Source organism: Globicephala melas, chromosome 13 (genome assembly GCF_963455315.2).
Source record: "Globicephala melas chromosome 13, mGloMel1.2, whole genome shotgun sequence".
In the NCBI taxonomy this organism is placed as follows: domain Eukaryota; kingdom Metazoa; phylum Chordata; class Mammalia; order Artiodactyla; family Delphinidae; genus Globicephala; species Globicephala melas.
In genome coordinates this window covers 20,136,812-20,145,490 of record NC_083326.1, presented here as the reverse complement: position 1 = coordinate 20,145,490, position 8,679 = coordinate 20,136,812, and positions in this window count along the sequence as shown.

Genomic DNA, 8,679 nt, shown 5'->3' with positions numbered 1-8,679 from the left:
TTGCTGGGCTGTATTTCTTTCTAGGTGTTCAGAGGATAATCCATTTCCTCGCCTTTTTCCATTTCTAGAGGCTTCCTGCTTTCTTTGCCTCATGGATTTCCTCCTCCAGCTTCAAAGCCAGTCTTTCTCATGCTGTCATCTCTCTGATTCTCCCTCTTCTACCTCTTCTTTCATTTATAAGGACCCTTGTGGTTATAATAGGTTCACCCAGATCATCCAGGACAATGTTCCTATTTTAGTTGTTTCATAATCTTAATTCCATCTGCTACCTTAATTCTCTTTTGCTGTGTAACTTAACATGTTCATAGATTCTAGGGGTTAAAATATGGACATTTTTGGGGTGGCCATTACTCTACCTACCACAAGATGAAATGTTTGGTTATGATGATTTTTTAATATTTTCTACCACCATACCAACTATGGTAACCCCCATGGCATTTTTGTTTGTTTGTTTCAAATTAATATATCCCTGGCCAGCTACTATGAAGCTGAAATAAAAGTGATCCTCTGAAATAGAAAATAATTGGATAAAAATAGAAATACATACTAGCTTTCAAATGATTTGCATTGAGCACAAGTAAAATGATAAAATAAAAAAAACTGATAGTAGCATTTGTTCCCTCAGGATTAAGTAATGCACATTCTCTAAATATATAATAATGTAAAACCACACTATTGTGTATAGTATTTTTCTGTATGTTTTTAAAAATATTTATATCTCATTTTGATGTAGATTAGGGATTGCCAGATATGAGTTACTGGTGCTTTCATGATTTTACCTAATATCATTTTATTTCAATAATTATCCAATTAAATAAAGTATATGTACTAAAACCAAATGACTCCTGAGTTCTAGGAGAAAGTGTGACTAGTATAATACAGTTTTTTTTTTTAATAAAGATATTTAGTATCTCTCACAACAAATCGCTCAAGGTCCAGTTGCAGAGTTGATTAAATCATGGCTCATCATCTTCTTCTTCTTCTTCTCCATCATCATCATCATCATCATCATCATCAAAGACCCAGGTTTCATTGATGGAAGTATGTACCACAGGATGGCTACAGCAGCTCAGACATCACTTCTCTATGCACCAACTTCCAGAGACCATTTTTCAGACATTTTCACCTATACTAGCTTAGAATAATCAGTATTTATTCTATGAAACTAAGGATGGGGCCAACGTTCCCCAAGGCACAGAGGACATGGAAGAACACATAACCACAATTTTGGTTCTGTCATCAGGAAAGAAGGAAGCAGTTTTCTTAGATGCCTCTGTTGAGGCATTGAGCTTTCTATGATAACCATGGGGTAATAGGAAACAACATGAAAATATGCTCATGTTTTAGTTCCAACATCTATTTGATATTTGTTTATATTTTGAGATTTTACTTTGTAACATTTCTAAGTTCATGGTTCTCAGTTTCACTGAACTCAATTAATTATTGAGTTTATATGATCTGCACAGTATGGTGCTTTTCTCAAAAAAATTATTTTGCAAAGTAGCAGAATGGAAACAGGAGTATATTGATTTTTGCACTTGTAACATTAGGTTTATAAACTTCAAAACAAATGGACAATTAGCAAAACATCCTAATTATTTGAATATGGCTTTTAACTAAGGCTGAGTGTTCAGAAATAAAGTCAAGGAATATGCTACAATTATTCTGGTAATATAAGCCTTGTAACCTAAAGGTGATTGGATATCTTTGGGATCTTGAATTTTCCAAAATATTAAAGCCACTATTTTGCTGTATATATTAAGCATATGTATATACACTTATATGTATGCTTAATATATGTAAACATTGCATAGGAAAACAAAAACATAACTTCCAAATATTCTCACTCACCTAATCATTTTTTTTTAAATATTTATTTATTTATTTATGGCTGTGTTGGGTCTTCGTTTCTGTGTGAGGGCTTTCTCCAGTTGTGGCAAGGGGGGGCCACTCTTCATCGCGGTGCGTGGACCTCTCACTATTTCGGCCTCTCTTGTTGCGGAGCACAGGCTCCAGATGCGCAGGCTCAGTAGTTGTGGCTCACGGGCCTACCTGCTCCGCGGCATGTGGGATCTTCCCAGACCAGGCTCGAACCTGTGTCCCCTGCATTGGCAGGCAGATTCTCAACCACTGCGCCACCAGGGAAGCCCCCACCTAATCATTTTTAAAGTAAATTATCACATCAAATATATTTATAGAAAATCATCTGTAATATAACTTCCAACACTAGCCCCTGTAAGGACTTTCAAACGGAGCACAGTCATTACATGATCTGTAAAATTTAGAGGCTGTAGCAGCTTAGAAAGGATAGGACATACATAAAGTTTCCAGAATTTAGGCCCACAGGTGAGTCTACCATAGTCTCTCACGCTCAAAATCAAAAGCCAAACAAATTGGTTTATATTCAATCACACAAATTCAGAAACATATTTTAGCTTAATTATAAGAAATTAAATGTCAATACAATGTTATTTCATTAATTTAACATGTTAATTCAATTAAGTAAAATGCCATTTTAATGTAAACAAAACTGTGTAGCTCGAGATCTTATACACATTAACCCATTTAATGCCCTAAACCTTTCTGAGGGGCACTTACAGGGAAAACCATGGTTGACACATCGTGCCCAATGTCACACATCAACTGAGTTTCAGAGGGCAGATGTGATGCCAGTTGGTTTGGATCCTCAGTTCATGGTCCTGAACATCATCTTTTTCAATCTGGCTTCGCAGTTTCTTCTCATGCAATAATTTCTGGGATTTTTGAGTCCCTAGCACCACAGTTTTTGTTTAAAATTATGTTTAATTCTCTTCTGTGAGAAAAACGCTGGCAGGTTGTAACCCCTAAGATGTGGAAGCCATGAGAAGGCTCAGGACAGACAGCTGACAGAGGAATCCGAAAAAGAAATGCAATAATTGTTTTCAAAATATGGTTTAGGAAACTAACTAAAAACCCAGACTATTGAACTCTACCCCAGATCTACTGAATTTGTTGAAATCTTTAGTTTATTCAAGTCCACACAAACGCTGAGACTCCATGCTATGTTTACATTGCTGCTTTACCTACGGCAGACTCTGTGAACAAATTCAATGACATGTGACATCAGTTCTACTTCACCTGAGAACTGTATGATTAACAACAAAATTACTTCAGTCAGTTTGGGAAAAAACAAAGCCAGGCACCACTGCTACCTCAAACTACCAGCTTTACGGCAGTGAGGCAGATATTCCAAAGCTTGCTGCTACTCACTTTATGTTCAGAGCCCAAATCAGACTATTGGGGAAAAAAAAAAGAAAGCCTGGGGCAAATGGATAAATTCCATGGGCAGGCATTTTTCAAATATATATTAGATGTATATCTTCAAGTATATGGAGAGGGATAGAGAAATTTGAGACACTTGAAGAGGACTTAGGAACAAGAGTAGATGTGCTTATGCAATTCTGAAAAACAATAGAATTTTGAAATACTATGTCTCTTCTTCTAAACAACATGATTTAATTTTGCACCTTTGGTCAATATCCATTTACATATGAACTAAACATATTGTTTACTTATTTCATTTTTAAGTATTTTATTAAAGATGTCTGCTGCAAACTGTATCTATAAATCAGATTTTTTTCAGATGGCACTAAATACAGACCTAAGCCTTGCTTCTAAGAAAACTGCTCACCAAAACATTGCAACAATAATATGTGCATCAAATAAATGAAAATCCTACTGGACTAATAGCTGAAGATTTTTAAGCAGTGATGTTTGTCAGCACACAGTCCTTCTCACCACTATAATGTACGACTTTTACAATATATATTTGAAATATTTGCTGAGGTTATTTTCAATATATAAACTGACTCAATAAAATCTTGTGATTTTGGCTGTTGCTTCATAATTGAAAAATCCCCATAATTTTCTGGACACTATATACAACAGCAACATGGAAAAAAATTTGCACACTAAATATTTTGAAAGGAAATAGCTAAGGAAAAGACAACATGATCGAATCAGAAGATGAGATGAGTGGCGGGAAAAAGAACCCTGGATAGAATATAAGTAGAGCAGATATCAAATCCTGGCTCAGCCCCATAGTGTTGTTGGGATTTTATCCTCCAAGGTCCTGAGCTTTTTCTCGTATTAGTCTATACATGACTACTAAGTTCACATTTTTTAATCATTCCGAGGTTCAGTATCACTATGGTAAAAAATTAAAGAATAGTAACTTAAGTGCACAGGATATATTTGTTATTCAATCACTAGGTGGCAGTAAATGTGCAACTCTGAGGGTGCTCTTCCACACACGCAGGAAAAGCTCAAAGCACAGGCAAGACTATCACTGCTGGACAGCCTGCCTTCAAAGGTTAGCTAGCAGGAGAATATACACTATCATAAGAAATCACTACAGAGTATGAGGAGAATAAAATGTCGTAGCTCAATAATATAGTAAGGAATATCTTCAAATAGTAATTTAAAATGCTTTATCTGAGGTAAACAGAGTTGCTACCTTCCCACTGAAAACTGCAAAGAAGAAATAAATAAAAGCTGTAAATCTGGACTTGTAAAAAACAGGATGAAAAAGCACATACCTTACCACACACATATGTTTCTGCTCTGAACACAGTGTGTACAAAGGAACTGTGGTAAGGATGGTAAGTAAATTAAAATTGAATTATCCCATTGAAAGCAATGGTATGAGGAATCCTATTCCAATACCTTTAATGTGATTGTGTCTGTATTGTCCATACCAGTACACTTTTCATAAATGCAACAAGCTTCCCAGCATATCCATGTAATGGATGAGAAAAGAAAATGAGAATTCTATTAAATAAATTTCCAGTGATATTTCTTGTAAATTCTGTTTTTCATCAGCCACTTAACTCATAGCTACATTACTTCAGCAATATAGTCACACAATAATTTTGTCCCTCTGCCCATCTAAAGTATATCTGGCAGAGGGGTGATGATTTAATTGTCATTATTTGTAGATTTCTAAATTAGAATATATTTTAAAGTATTCTGAAGTACATACATATATTATTTTTCAGAAAATATATGCAAACATCTAAGGTGGATAGATAGATAGGTAGATAGACTTCTAAATCTCTCTATAGCTCAGGGGTTAACACATATCACATGTTGGCTGAATATTATTGCCAAGGGTAATTTTTAGATAGTCAACTATCATTTATCACAGGAATTGTATGTTTGTCTACAATTTATGGCAAGTGAAAAGTTTTGTAGAAAAGAGGTCACAGTCACATGAACTCCACTAAGCATCGTATTTGGTTTGTAGAGACTGGTTGACCAGTTCTCTGTCATTTATATAAGCCCTAGCAACAGGAAGGGGAAACACTTCAAGTTTCCTAATTTTGAGCCTTGCTTGAGTAACATACTGACAATTGTTTGTACAGAAGAGAAACAATTTGAATGCCTCATTCACAGAAATTTCAACATTAACAATTTTTTTTCTTCAAATTAGAAATAAATTACCCCTCTCTAAGGTTGCTCACTATGGTCTCAGTGGTTGGAAGGATATTTTCAGGCACTATTTTAATCACCTGATGAGTTTTTTCAGAATGTTCAGCCCATATTCCCCAAAATATTTTTAAAGCTTCCTGGGTGGGAAAATAGGCAATGAAAAACAAAGGGAACTGTGAAATGTTTGGTTTAATGGGCTTTTGCATTCAGGCTAGCTTCAAATCACCACTCTACCTTTAACTGAGTAACCTTATAAAAGTCATTATAACTCTCTGAGCCTCACTTTATTTTAATTTTGGGCTAGAAATAAGTACCACAATATTTCTGTGAAGACTAAATGAGGAAATGTTTATAAAATACAGCTACAGTACCTGAAACATAGAAATACTAAATAACTGAATCAAGAAATCAAACCATTTTTTCCATGGTGATCATTTCTTGCTGGAAATAGCTAATGAACATTGGGACAGGAAATGTTCTCTGCATTAGACTGAGTGCCACCAGTAAAGCACGTGGAGCTAATTTGGGAATACTGTTCTGGGCCTCAGATAGTGCTCAATAAAGAAGGAGAACTGATTCTCTGAGGACAGGAAATCAATAAGTTTCTTAATCATCAGAAAGGAACGAGGCAGGGATTCAGCCCAATAATGAAGAGTGAACTGACTCCCTCAATTCATTCATTCATCATGTATTTATGCCAGAGTATTTTTGATTCCTTAATGTAAGCCAGACTTTGTGATAAGTCTTAGCTTATTTGATCCTCACAATAACCATATACATTTTGAGTGATTATTCTTACTGTATCCATTTGGAAGAAACGAATACTGCGGCTAATAACCTTCAAGTAACTTGACCACATCATCTTAAAGCTAATTCAAAACAGGACCAGTTTGGTCAGTTTTGATACCATAGTACAGTGCAGTAAACACAAGGAAAGTGTTATGCACCCAGCTATGTTAGAAAAGTTGTATCCTTCCCATAGGTATTGGGTAGAGTAAGGAAAAGCTTCCTGGAAGAGGTGATTTATAACCAAAGTCTTGAAAAGTAAGTAGGAGTAGGTTAAATGAAGACATTGGGGTCATGAGATACAGAAGGCGGCTCATGACCAAAAAGAGAGAAACAAAAAGAGAATATAAGAAAAAAAAAGAAAAAGAAAACCCTAAATGATCACTGTTGTTAGAGTGCAGAGCAGAAATCAGAGTGATGGAGAGGAGAATGGAGAGTGAAGGTGCCAGATGAAGTGGCCTTCAAGCATTTCGGCTGCAGTCGAGAAGTTATTAAAAGGTTTTACATAGGGGAGCAACATGGACAGACGTTTCAAAGGGTACATTTAAGAGGGAAACTCTGTAAGGAGGAAAAAAGAAATTGTGGACAAGTCAGTGGAGTTCAGGTAAGAAATTATGAAGTCTTAAACTAAGGCAGAAAAGTAGAAATGGCACAAGGGGGGACATTTGAGCAATAAGAGGAATAAGGAAAAAGACTTGGTAATAGACCTGATGTGGGGATTCTGAAGGATGAATATCACCATCAAGCAAGTTAAAACACACAGTTCACAGAGGTGATAATGAGTTAGATTTCAGACGTGATGCATCTAAGGTACTGAGGCAAGTTTATGCATTAGAATTTGAATATATGTTTCTGAAACGCAGGAGCAAGACCTGAGCTTAAAATACACATTTAGAAATCAACAATATTCAGGATATCCCTGGTGGCACAGTGGTTAAGAAGACGCCTGCCAATTCAGGGGACACAGGTTCGAGCCCTGATTGGGGAAGATCCCACATGCCGCGGAGCATCTAAGCCCATGTGCCACAACTACTGAAGCCCACGCGTCTAGAGCCCGTGCTCTGCAACAAGAGAAGCCACTGCAATGAGAAGTCTGCGCACCACGACGAAGAGTAGTCCCTGCTCGCCGCAACTAGAGAAAGCCTGAGCGCAGCAACCAAGACCCAACACAGCCATAAATAAATATATAAATAAATAAATTATTTATTTATTTATAAAATTTTTAAAAAAGCAATCAACAATATTCAAATGATACCTGAAACGGATAAATTTCTTGGAATCACTGAATGAGAATATAGATTGTCTTAGAACTAAAATTATGAGGTTTTTGAAATCCCTTTTAACAAAGTAGGAATAAAGTCAATTAAATTTGCATAAAGTGACTTCTAAATTACAGAACAGAAATACTTTTAAGAATAGCTGAAGAAGAGATGGAGGAGGGCAGGAGGTTGAATAGGATTCAGGAAATATAAATAAGAGACAATTTGTCTCTAACATGAATGAAACTCTAAATATCATTTTTTGCTTCTCTAGGAAAGAATAATTTCATGAGGAATTTGAGGTGTATTCAGCATCCTTGATTTTATAGAAAGAGTATCTTGGAAAACCTAAGTCAAATGTTTTCCATTAATCTACCGTATGTACTGATTCAGAATATTACTACTGATAAAATATTCCCTAATTTAACAGAAAACAATGTTACCTGATCACATCAAATTATAATGTCAGCATTCACATTTTCTAGTTGTCCTGGCACATTCTCAGTTAAACAAATGTCCCTTTCCTGATATCAATAGGGGCAATACATAATTGTTCTTGATTTAGCACTGCCTGCAAATTGCCTAATATCTTTTTAAAAATCATTTAACCTTTTTATTTCTCACAACATGACAAGCTTCACAAGTAGTAGTAAGTCTTGCTTAATTAGGCTGTTTAACCCTCTGATAATTTTTAACCATTTTATTACAAGAAAGGAAAATTGTGCTTGTTATATAACAGGTATTTAATAAATATGTGTTGAATTTTTTACTATACAGCATCAACTATGATATTTAAGTTAATATTATTGCTAATTGATTAATAATGATAATATAACCACAGTATATGGGGGCATTCCTTGGCTTCAATACCCTCATATTCCCAAGTGACTATTTGAATTATGCTGGTCAATTTGAACTGGACAACCTAAAAAAAACAGAGAATCACCCCAAAGCCATAAAAACTCTACATCCTACTGGCAAGAATGCTTCCCCAAATACAGTAAAATGCGTATATAGGCTTAGTAAAACAAAAGAAAATATAGCCTTTTTGTCCAGAAATCATAAATACTTTGAAGATACACACACACACACACACATTAGGTATCTTGTTTAACATTAAAGTTATCTGAAACTTACCTTGACTTCAGTAATTTATTCCTCTGAC